This window comes from Notamacropus eugenii, chromosome 6, assembly GCF_028372415.1.
Source record: "Notamacropus eugenii isolate mMacEug1 chromosome 6, mMacEug1.pri_v2, whole genome shotgun sequence".
Taxonomy (NCBI): Eukaryota; Metazoa; Chordata; class Mammalia; order Diprotodontia; family Macropodidae; genus Notamacropus; species Notamacropus eugenii.
The window spans coordinates 308634136-308646721 of record NC_092877.1 but is presented as its reverse complement, the minus strand read 5'-3'; the positions used below and the strand labels follow the sequence as shown (position 1 = coordinate 308646721).

General features: G+C 38.2%; 1 long non-coding RNA gene across 1 annotated transcript in view; it reads right to left on the bottom strand.

Annotated features, from left to right (window-relative positions):
- Positions 1–5484: 5484 nt before the first annotated feature.
- LOC140511592 (uncharacterized) overlaps positions 5485–12586 on the bottom strand; it is a 64822-nt gene continuing 57720 nt past the window's right edge. Inside the window, exon 5 of the long non-coding RNA XR_011969580.1 lies at positions 5485–5727. This is a non-coding gene — a long non-coding RNA (uncharacterized lncRNA). The remainder of the gene's footprint in view (positions 5728–12586) is intronic.

Genomic DNA, 12586 nt, shown 5'->3' with positions numbered 1-12586 from the left:
TGCATGACAGGGACTAGAGGTGTCTAGCCTAAGTTCCACATTTCCTACACCCAGACTTGAAGGCTGGTAATCTTATGTTTTCAAAGGCTGAGGTTTCCACAGTATTACCAAATAAAATCAACTAGCTAGGAAGAAGAAGATTCATCTAAGGACCAAACTGGGTAAGAGAAATTCATTAAGAATGTAAAGAGAATTAAACAGAGTTAGGCTGTAGCCTATATTCTGTCTTAAAATCATCATAAGCTAATAATCTGCTTTCCTCTCTCCTTATTTTATTGTTATCTCTCAGTATATAGCTCTCTATAGTATTTATTAGTAAATATATTAAAATGCCCCAAAAGCCATATGATATTTAGAATCATTCATTTCTACACATTTCACTTTAAAGTTTCCCCTTTATAAGTTTCTCCTTCTCTTGTAAGAAGGAGTTAGATTAAATACCCTCTGAGATCCCATCTAACAAAAATATGATCCTAAGGAGCAGAGCAAGGAAAAAAGTAAAAATCTTGTCTTCATTCTCCCACTGCAAAAGCCAGATGTTGGATAGCTCTAGTTCAGAGAAAACTCACATCTAGTCTCAATCTAAATCCTGGAGTTGATAAGTTTGAGAGAAAAGTATTGTCCTATGAGGTTTATTGGTGACCTAAGACCTATCACACCATAGTACAATATACAGATAAAGAGAAAGAAGCAAGTTATGGAAGGCACATCACTAGCAACACTTGTCTTGACACTCCTCTATTAGAGATGATTTATGGCAAATGAAATCAACCCTGTCACATGCAGGAAATGGAGTAGCTGGCTCACTAGAGGTGTTTCCGACTCAAATCACTCTGATTGTAAGAGGATAAACTCCAGTATTTCAGGAGCAATTTTAGCTCAAATCAAATGGGAGTTAACTGAATAAAACACCAACCCTCTTGATCCTGGAAATTTGGGATTGTTGAGATTAAAATATTTTATATTTTCAAATGGACCGAAAAAGAAAGAAAATTTAAATTACCCAGCTTTTGATTCTATTGTGTACCATTAGTTGATTGGCACTTTAGAAGTTATACCCAAATCCTGTGCATTGGCTTTCAACTATTTTTTTCTCTTCCAGAGATGAAATTAACTTTCTAGCTGAAGTCATTTAAATTCATTTCACTAACACAGAGCTGAACAATATTCATATTAATTTTTATTCTGAGCACTGTACAAAAAAGATATTTTCCCCCATTATTAAGGAAAGAAAAAAACCACTTAGCATATCTAAATGAAAAATATACAATTTATAACAGAGTACAATAGCAATCATAAAAATGCTACCAAGTTGAATTACTCTTCTGGGATTTCTATCACAGTGGCTATCACCAGCTAAATATATAATCTAAACAGGAGTATGCAGATAGGCATTCATATATATGTATTATAACTCATTCTATTCAGTACGCTAAAGTTTCCTTGACTGTTACCTTCTAACTTGGATTGTTTTCTCAGTAGATAGAGTTGTCATTAGGCTATGGTACCCATTACTTTCAAGAGTTAAAAAAAAGCAGAGGACTTGAAGAAGCTGCTTAAGTCGGCAGATTCATTTGTGGTAACATTGGACTGAATAAAGGGTTGATTCCATCAAAGGCAGATGGGAAGATATTTCTGGGTTTTTTTTCAAATGTTAATGAATAAATAGCATTTAATTTCATAAAATTTCAAAGTAATTCTAAAGATAATTACTTCAGGAAAAATTCTTATTTCCAGGGTGCACAGGCAGCTGTCACTGAAGGCAACAGGAGACTTGTACATGCACTTGAGGGCAGGATTTAATAATGCAATATAATCACTGGAGGTCAGTTTCTCATCCAGTTTTATAATGTTATGGATGTTATCAAAGGATGGGAATTTAATGGAGACTATTGCTCTCGGATCAACCTATAAAGAACAAGATAAGAAACACTCCCCCAAAAACTGGTTGTCAAGCGTAGCCTGGCACACTAGCATTCTCAAAGCTAAAGCCTATATAAGAATAGGGAGCTTCCCCTATTCCTCAAGGCAAGTCAAGAGTCAGAGGGTCTGGGTTCTAATCTTCATTTCATTATACACAATCTGTGTAATCTTGAGTAAATACTTTCACTTCTCTGGGCCTCAGTTTCCTGATTTGTAAAATGAGGGGATTTGAGTAGATAACCTCTAAAGTTTCTTCCAAATCTAAATCTATGCTTCAATCTGTGATTAACAAATGCCTGGATCAAATTCTAAAGTCATTCATAATCTTTCTTCTAAAATCCTCTGGTTTCTAATTCTCTGGAGATTACACCTGGGAATGAGCTCAGCAAGGAACTTGTGATCTGATTATTGGGGGATCTTTTAAAGCTAAAATCAATTTTGTCTCCCTTTGGGGAACAAAAATAAAGCAGTGACAGACTGAGGACAGCAGAATTTATCTATACCATGCAGCTGCTTTCTTTAATTGGCCAGGAAACTTCCTGAGTAATTAGAGCATTTAGCCCTAGTTGATGACTGAGGATCATTCTCTCTGCCTTCTCTCTTCCTTCTCATTTTTCCTGTCCCTGATTTCCTATCCCCTACTCTTTTGTATTCTTTCATGTCACCACTTTCACTCAGAATAATTTCCCCCACATTTGTATTAGTTGGGAAGCTAGAGAGCCTAGAGTCCATGGGACAGTCCTCAATTTTATCTGGGTTTCTTGGGAGTCTTATATCATATATATATATTTTTTTGTCTGAGGTGTGGTTGGCAGTTCCCAATGGAAGCTTTGTCAACAGAAAGTCCCAAAGAACAAAGACTTGGAAGATAATGAAAGATTCTGGGAAACTCGGTGATGCATCTGCAGTAGATAAAGGTCTTTGTGAGAAGGGTGAGTCCCACTTGCTAAGACTCATAGATGAGCATCATTTGGGAGTGAGAACAAACTTTGAGGGCCAAAGGCAACATATTTATAAAGATGGTATTTGAGAAAAAGGCAGTGAAAGACCTCTCTTGAACCAGCTGGACCCAGAGTGATAGCACAGTGCTTCATACACAGTTGATGCTTCATAAATGTTTACCTGATTGATTGATTGATTGATTGATAGCAGGAGTGAATAAACCATTTGGGGAATTAAGACCTAGGCCATAGGCAATTTCAGCTAATTCAGAAAGGGTTCTGGGGGTGGGGAACAGGCAGAGCAGCAGGGAGAGAAGAGGTTTGAATAAGGTTCTACTGATGTGCAGATCATAAACCAATGCTTAGGACTAGGGAGAGGCATTTAATCAGCTCACCAGATCTTCATCTTCTGTAGACGTTCACTTTGAGGAAGGGAATAGTTTCAGAAATGTCATCTCAGTCACACAGAAAAACTGAAGTTGGATGCTAAATCAACTGGTCTTATTGCTGGTCATAATATAAAAAAGTTCCATCTACTGTCTATCTATACCTTTGCACAAACTGACCGTGGGTCAGACATGCATTCCTTCCTTACCTCTGCCTCTTCACATAAAAATAAAACTAAAATGAGTAACAATACCATCTAGTATTTATAGAATGCTTTAAGTTTTGCAAAGGGTTTTATATATTATTTTATTTACCTTTGGAAGCCCTGGTTTCCTTCAGAGTTCAGTTCAAATGATATTTCCTAAGTGGGGGGCTTCCCTGATAATTTTGATAATGGTTTCTCTTTCCAAATATGTTTTCTATTATTCTTTATTTATTTTTTGTATGCCAACGTAGTGAATACTGTGGGCTGACTATCACAGAACTAGGCCAGCTACAAATCCCCTATTGAACACCCTACCCCCTACAAACACATACACATACCAGTGAATACCTAGCATTAGTTTCAGTTAACCAGGTAACATCTATTAGCTTTTACCAAATATATTTACTTTGAAGATAGGGCAAGAACAGAAATAAACATATTTCCCTCCAACGCCTCTGGGCAAATTCTCCTTTATAATACCTTAGTCCTTAGGGAGAGTGGCTCAGACTTAGCACAGTTCCCACATAGCACTGGTCCCACCAAAGGCAAATCCTCACTTGGTCTGCTTCTGCATTGGGTTCTGTCAGACCCTTCTTGGGATATCAGTGATGGAATGGCTACAAAACAGTCAACATGGAATCAGTTCCCAGACTCTTGGGTTCCCACATAGCTCACTCTCCTGACCTTTAGAAACTCACAAGGTTGTAACTTTTAGGTTAGTCTCCTTTACCTAAAACAAAAGAACAAATGCTGAGGGGAACGCCCCAAGCCCTGTTTTCATAGGGCCTCATACGTCAGTCACTGACAGAATGGGAAGTGACCCAAGTTCTCTTGCTTTATAACATCTTTTCTCTTTTTTTTCTTACTGGAGTTCTTTAGCTAAGGAATCCCAAGGGTGAGGGTCAGAGGCTGACTAATACCCCTTGGTATGCTTCTGCAAATAATCCAAGGGCCTTCTGTTCAGCATGGGATTAGGTAACCAGAATCAGTTACAGCATATCTCTCATGTTCCAAACACTTTATACATCACCACAACTCTGCTGGAAGCATGCTGCCCAATCTCTTCCACATGGGAAATCCCATCAGCATATTTTCCATTTCTTCATTACACTTACATGGTACGTTTTATGTCTCTTAACATAATATAAGCTCCACCAGGGCAGGGACTGTTTCATCAGTCAGTCAACAAGCACCTTATTAAATGCCTCCTGTGTTCAAGTTACTAAATAAAGTGTTGGACAGAGACAAAAGTGAAACACTACCTGGCCTTGAAGAGGCCCTCTATCAAGGATGATAGCCTATGCTTATTATATAAGTTTGAATTGGCTCCAGCACATTGTTTTAGGTAAAAGGCATGCCTTATTTATTGCCTTCCTGAATGGTAGGGACAATAAATGTGCCTGACTTGGTTGGGAACCCTATCAATTTAGGTTGGGTATTAGAACAAAATAAAACAGTGGGATTGATGGGGTGCTTGGGTACATGTGCTTGGGCCCCAATTCTAAAATCACATTTCTCTTTAAAAATCACATTTCTCCCTAGCTTCAAAACATTATCCCAGGCAGTTTCTCCCCAGCCCAAGGACACAACCTGCCCAACAACAACCATTATCTCTCTTCCTGATATAGCAGCCAGCTAAACCTATAGAACTTATTAGTCTGAACCAGCTGTGCACTGGCTGAACAAGCTGTGCACTGGATCATAGTGACATTTACCACTGACTGACTAATTATACATATCCTATACTTACACACATGTATACTCCCTTACATTAATCTTGTTTAACAAGACATTGATGAAAGCAGCCTGGATATTTCTCAGTCATCCCTGACTATTAGCTGACTTAGTTATATTTCAGGCCTAAAACCACACCTTCATGTAGCCCCCCCTTGGGCTGTTTCCCAATTCTGGGTAAAATACCTTGACTGTAGATACCAAAAGTGCATGTTCCTTTAAGAACTAACCACTTCTTAACCACTCCCTAATCCCTCCCCAATCACCTGGTTGGCATATTTGGCACATGTCTTACTATAGAACATCCTATATAAACTTTACCTGTACCCCTCTAAGGTTGCAGGTTCTGTAAGGATTCTTGCCCACTAAAAAGCATAATAAATCTTTACCTTGACCTCAACAATGCTTGAGTCCCTGAATTCTTCTCCAGATGGCCCATGCAGGGAATTCCAGTCTTGGAGTTGCTGTACCCTCCTCTCCTTTCCAGCCCTCATCAGGATGACATTCAGTAGTCAACAAAAGGAGTCTTATTTTGCCCTAGCATAGAAAGAATATTCAAGAAGGACACTTCAGTACTTAGCTTGGGTAAATAGGACAAGCCTCACCTCTGTGGAGAAACACATCTTGTTAGCAGGGCAGGTGATGATGACTGGAGTGTTCCTTGAGACATATGCCAAATTTAAGGACCCTGTCTCCATGTAGGTGGGACATTTTTATACTCTTAGATGAGCAGAAAGGCAGGTTGATATGGCCAGAAGCTGCTATCAAGGGTGGCACTGCTTGCTTTAGTTTCCTAGAGCCAATCAGGTCCTGGGGACATCTTTGCTGCCTTTCAGAGAAAAATCCAGTTTAACCCATGGTGGGGGATGGAGAGAGGGAAAGGGAAACCCAGGTAAAATACAGTTCTATTATAGGAAATGAATCAGCATAGCATAAAGACACATATGGAGAAGAAGTTGGCTATGGATGCAAACAATGCTAGAAAGCCAGAAAGGAAGAATTAGCTTTAGGTCCAGTGTTGACATACATTGACGTTATAATTCTGGAGGAGTGATTTATCCTCTTAGTGCCCCTGGCCACTCTTTAGTACTGTAAGTTGTAGGGGAAGTATACCTGCACTCACTGGTACACCTCCTGCACCACTGAATCTTGAAAGGAATTCAGGTAAAAATGTGCAGTAGGCAGCTGGAAATATAGATTTACAGCTAAGGAGTCGATGAAGTCATTAAGGAAGACCCAGGAAAAATGTCAACAGAATGCAAAGAATTGAACCTGAAAATAACAACATTTAGGAGGAGGGAAGAAAAGAAGTTGTTAGAAAGAGTTTCCTAGCAGGAAAATGAGAGTGAGTACTGTGTCATGAAAAGGAGGAGAAAAGGAGGTAGCCAATTATATCAAATAATAACTGATATTTATATAGAACTCCGATATTTGTGATGCATTTTCCCCTCATTATCTCTCTTCATCCTCATTACAACCCAATGTTATAGGAATTATCATCTTCATTTTACAAATGAGTGAACCGAGCAAAGTTGAGAGCGGTAAGGAGATTTGCCCAGGGTCACAGAGTGAGTGAGTGGCTAAGGTCCTACATAAATCCAGAATTAAGAAGCTAAGTAAGAGGGAGATTGAGAGAAGGTGATTAAATCTGGTGTCTATGTTTCCCTGGTGACCCCTAAGAAAGCAGGTGAATGGAGGTGATGGAAGAAAGATTCCAAGGAGTTACAGAATAAATTGAGGAAGTAAAAGAGCCATAGTTCAAATCCAGGTGTTCTGATTCCAAAGCTTTTTTGGGCCACACCTGTCACAGTTCTTTCCTATATAGCTTGCTCACAAGTTAGATTAAAGAGAAAATCGAAATCCTTCTGGCTAACAAGCACGCAGAGGTCATTACTAAGCTGCATACAATTGCCCTTTTACCTGACCCCATGTCAACACAGAGTGAAGATGTAGTCAACAGAGAGTGTGCTTTTTCCCTTCCCAATTAAGCATGACTCAAAGGCACTCCTGTGTACACTATGAGCCCGTGTGACCTCTGCCAAGCACAGGCAGCCTCTTAGACACTGATACAGTGGTCATTGTAGGGATTGTTGATGTCACCTCTTGGTGAAAGGAGAGAACTGGGGGTGATTCCTACCAATCTGCAAATTTAGGGGAGATCCAATGGCGGGAATACATTATGAATCATTGTGCTTTTCTACTTGGACTGACATTTTCATAGCAAAGGTGTTCATTAATATAATGAAGATCATAATGTGTAAACATGCAAACTTTGGAACTAGATAAATTTATGAAGCATCTAACGTTAATTTCAAGGACTTCAGAAACTACATCATGTTGATATCCAGCTATATGTTTTCAGCATATGCCACATAGATAATAAACTTCACTAGAGTGTGGGCTATTCAGTACTATTAAGGCAACAGAATCAGAGTCAGAGCTCTACAAGTCTAAACAAGCCTAGGTGCATTTTAGGAGAACAGGATTTTTTTTTTTTTTTATCAGATTATTTACACTTACCTAATGATTTTTTTCCTTAAGTGCAACTGACAAGAAGGATAGCTCAGCCTGAAACTAGTTTTTGTATTCCTAACACTTACTCATGAGGCCTTGTGGACAGTGAGATAATAAAATGAAATCTAAAAGAAAACGAAACAAGCATAAGTGGTCCCCAAGAAATAGCTGATCATTTCCTGTTGTTCTCAGATGGCTGGGCAGAATGCAGTTGGGTAGGTTGCTTGGGAATTTTCCCCAAAGTGTGTACTTGAAAATTCTGTGGCCTTACCAACTTGTTTTGTCACTTATAGTTGCAAAAAAGGAGGCTGCCATTCTACCTTGCCTCTCAGGAATCGCACAGGGTAATAGATGGAGTCAAATTAAGAGTAGAAATAATTGAGTTTGCCACTTTGAAATCAAGGAAAATAATTTGTTAATAATTCCCACAAAGTATGCTGGAGATGTCACAGCTATAGATGCCATAGGGGGTAAAATTCAACTTTCACAATATTTTTTTGGAGGGGACTATAATTTGCTTGGTTTAATTTCTAAATGAAATATGAAAAGCTCATTGTGAAGGGAGTACTGGAAAGTACCAGAGTTCAAGGAACATGTATTTATGTATACATTTTTTCCAGAATTAAATCAAAAAGGACTCAGTGTGGTCAGAAGAAAACTAATATAATTAATTTTAAGAATTAATATTATTGAAAATAAAATGCACTTATGTTAATGCACAAATGCCCCTCCAGGTATGATTCCATTTGGCTTCTCTACATGTTGAACTGATAGCATGCATCAATTCCTGGATTTTATGTGTGTGTGTGTGTGTGTGTGTGTGTGTGTGTGTGTGTGTGTAGAGATAGATGTAGAAACAAGGATAGATAGATACATATAGATATATACATACATACACATGTACATAGATACAGACAAATATATGGATACACACATACACATACACACACACACACACATATATATATATATATATATATATATATATACACACACATATACATATATAAATTATTCCCCTACATCTATTATGCACACTCAGTCTCAAGGTACCTTCATGGACATTTATATTACTTCCAGCTGCAGTCTATATTTTGGCCAATTTGCCAGCTTGTGGTCCTCAAACACTGCATTTCATCTCCTGTCTTCCATTCTTGAAATGTTCTCCCTCCTCATCCCTTCTCATTTCTACTTCTTGGAATTGCTGGATCTCCATGAGTCTCAGCTGAGATGTCACGCAGCTGAGGTGTCCTACAGAACACTTTTCCTAGTCTTCTCATTTGGTAATTCTTCCTCTTCACTCTGAATATGGCTTGTATTCACTTTGTTACCAGTTGGTATTTTCCCATCTTTGAGACAGATGAATGTCCCTACTAGAACATAACATTCCTAGAACAAGGAATTCTAATTTTGCCTTTGTATGCCTAGTTCTAAGTTTATGAATGGCACCTGTTATATGCTTGTTGAGCTGAATTGAATGACATTTTCAGACACTGAAGGGGAAAATACCAGGATGTACTCAGGATTCACAGGTTCAGGAAATCTAAGATTAATGCCAAGAACTGATTCAGTACCATAGGGGTCAACAGTCAGATTCTGGGAATTCCAGAGCTGAAATCAGTGTCTAAAGTCAAGATCAGATTCTTTGTATACCAGAATCAAAAGCAGAAAGGATGAAGACCTTGACATATTGTTTTGCACCCAGAGACAAGATCTGAGCTTAAATTTGGCTTACTTCAGACATTTATTAATTGTGTGACCCTGCTGGCAAGCCATTTAAACTGTCTGTCTTAGCTCTCTAAATTGTAAAACAGATATAACAATAGCACCTATATTCCAAGATTGTTGTGAGGATCAAATGTGGTAGTATTTTTAAAGTGGGGCAACTAGGTAGTGCGGTGGATAGAGTGCCAGGTCTCAGGTCAGGAAGACTCATCTTTCTGAGTTCAAATCTGGCCTCAGACAGTAGCTATGTGACCCTGGGCAAGTCACTTAGCCTTGTTTGCCTCAGTTTCTCATCAGTAAAATAAGCTGGAGAAGGAAATAGCAAAGCACTCCAGTATCTTTACCAAGAAAACCCTAAATGGGTCATGAAGGATCAGACATGACTGAAAAAATGACTGAAGAAATTGTTAAAGTGCTTATCACAATGCCTAGCAAATAGTAAGTGCTTAATAAATGTTTTCTTCCTTCCCTCTCTTTCTCCCTCCCTCTCTCCTTCCCTCCTTCCTTCCTTCTTTCCTTCCTTCCTTCCTTCCTTCCTGACTTCTAATTTTCCTCATTTTTGGGGTATGGCCATGAGCAGCTGGGTTTTAAATAGTCCTTCAACTAAAATGCCATATAAGTTATGATTATTTCTAGAGGAAGAAGAAGATGGAAGCTTAGAGATGGCCCTTTTCCGTAAAATCTGTCTTGTGGGAAATCAGAGAACACTGTAGTTAATTTAGGCCTAATGTAAAAATTATATTCATTGTTTTTTGTGTGGATAGTCTTTTGACTCTGAATTTAGGAGTGCAATGCTAATCAGAGAGATTAAAGATCTTCCCTACCCATTAATGGACCTGCCCATTAAGGGGAGTTTGATTAGGGGAGATTTGTAGGAAGGCTCACACCTTTTGTTAATGGGACACTGGTTTTCAAGAGTTGTGATGCCCTCTGGCTCTGAAAAATATATGAATACTCTCAGGTGAGGTTTTACTTTGGGGCTTACTCAGTTTGTTTGTTTTGTTGTGGCTGTACTTTCTGAAAGTATAACCCAACTTTCATCAAGAACAAGACTGCCAGTATTGGCCAAGTCAGTTTTAGGACAAGGAACTAAGCTGTTGCATCTTTCCGTGTAGTTTGAGAATTTTTCTAGTGGGCGTGAGGGGTCAGTGAGTATGTGTGTATCTGTGTGTGTGTGTGTGTGTGTGTGTGTGTGTGTGTGTGTGTGTGTGTCTGTGTGTGTGTGTGTGAGAGAGAGAGACAGAGACAGAGACAGAGACAGAGACAGATGGACAAAGAGAGAAAACAAGAGAGGAGTGAGAGCATTTATTAGGCTCTTACTATATGCCCTTACAGTCTGTTCTAAGTACTAAAGATGAATACACAAGCAAACAGTGTAAGCCCTACTCTCTCAAGGAACTTATTCCTTTAACAAATATTATATCTTTTGTTTTTATGTTGTCTAAATTTCCTATTTCCATTCCCTCTCCCCTCCTGTTCCAACTAGGAAAGATAGTGTGAGTATTATAAACTCGAAGAGAAAGAAAGTGACCACACTTTCACATAGGAGAAAAAACAATGGCTTGGAAATGGGGGAAATCTCACATATACTCTCAGGTCTGCTATTTACTCAACTAGCTGTGACTTTAGGGAAATTAGTTTGGCTCACTGGCCTAAATTTCCTCACTTGTAAAATGAAGAAGTGAGTCTAGGCTATCTCTAAAATCTCTTCTAGCCCTAATATTTCATGTTTATAAAAGTTTTAAAAATAAATCAGCTTTGAGAATTACTTATCTATTTACTCCAAAACAAAGAAAATAGAGAGTATTAGTCAAGTACTAGTCAAACTTAAATTTATAACTTACATAAAATCACATAATTTAATGTTAGAAGACATATAAGCATTCATTTAAGATCAATACATATATGAAAAAAAAAATCTCCCCCTGAAAATGATCATCTAGTTTGATGAACTTCTTTGAAAGTTCATCTCCCAAGGCAGCCAATTCTAGTTGTGATCTACTCTAATTATCTGAAAGTTTAGGGATTTTTCCCCCTGATATCAAGCTTAATTTTGCTTTTTTGAAACTTCTACCTAGTATTTTAGTTCTCCCTCTGACACCACACAAAGCAAACCTAGTCTATCTTCCTCAGAGAAGCTATTCAAATATTTGAGAACACCTGTCACATCTCCCTTCGATCTCCCCTCCTCTGATCTAAATTTTCCTAGCTCCTTTATTTGTTCCCTATATTAAATGAGCACAAGGCCTTTCACCTTCCTGGGAGCCCTCTTCCGGATGCTGCCTAACTCATCAATGCCCTTCTTAAACTGTTGTATCTAGAACTGAACACAATCCATGAAATGGGATTGAACCAAAGCTTATCAAGAACTTGGACATGAGCCTAATATTTCACTTTCAATTCACTTTCACCAATATTTATTACGCCCATAATATATATCTAGTGCTCTGGTTAAAAAGACAAAAACAAAACCATCCCTGACCTCACAGAATTTCTATTCTTCTGGAAGTAAATAGAATTACAAAATAGAATTATATACCATTTTACTCTTTTTGTTATACTTTATGAACATAAAATCTGTTGAATGAGATAATGTTATCTAATAAATAGACTAGGAGTCTGCACCCCAGAGTTCTAATCCCATGTCTGTCAATGACTTGTTGTGTGACCCTTTAGCGAATCCTTCATCTTTCTCGTGTTTCTCTGTCTCCTAAGGGACTTAGTTCATGAGAATATATGAACACTGGTGATATAGTGTAACAGGTGGTGTTCATATGGAACTATTCTTGGAGGTAGAAAGATTTGTAGTTTTTGGACATAACTACTGGAAGCTCTCAAAGAAGAGACATCCACATTTGTGACTGGGTTCTGAAGTCTTCAGTTTCCAGTGTTAGTGGTAAATCAAAATGACACACTCTAAAGACATTTTTGAGCAATGAGGATACTAATTTCTGTGGTACACAATCAAAGATAGCTGAAATATGCCCAGGCAATTTAGAATTATCACCCAGGAAATAAATTCTAATCTCATCACAACTCCCAATCTGAAAATTGTGGGAGATCAAGGTGTTAAAACAACAAACAAATACTTTTTAATTTCTCATCAAACACAGATGGCCATAGAATAGATAATCATGACACTATATTACTCAAATGT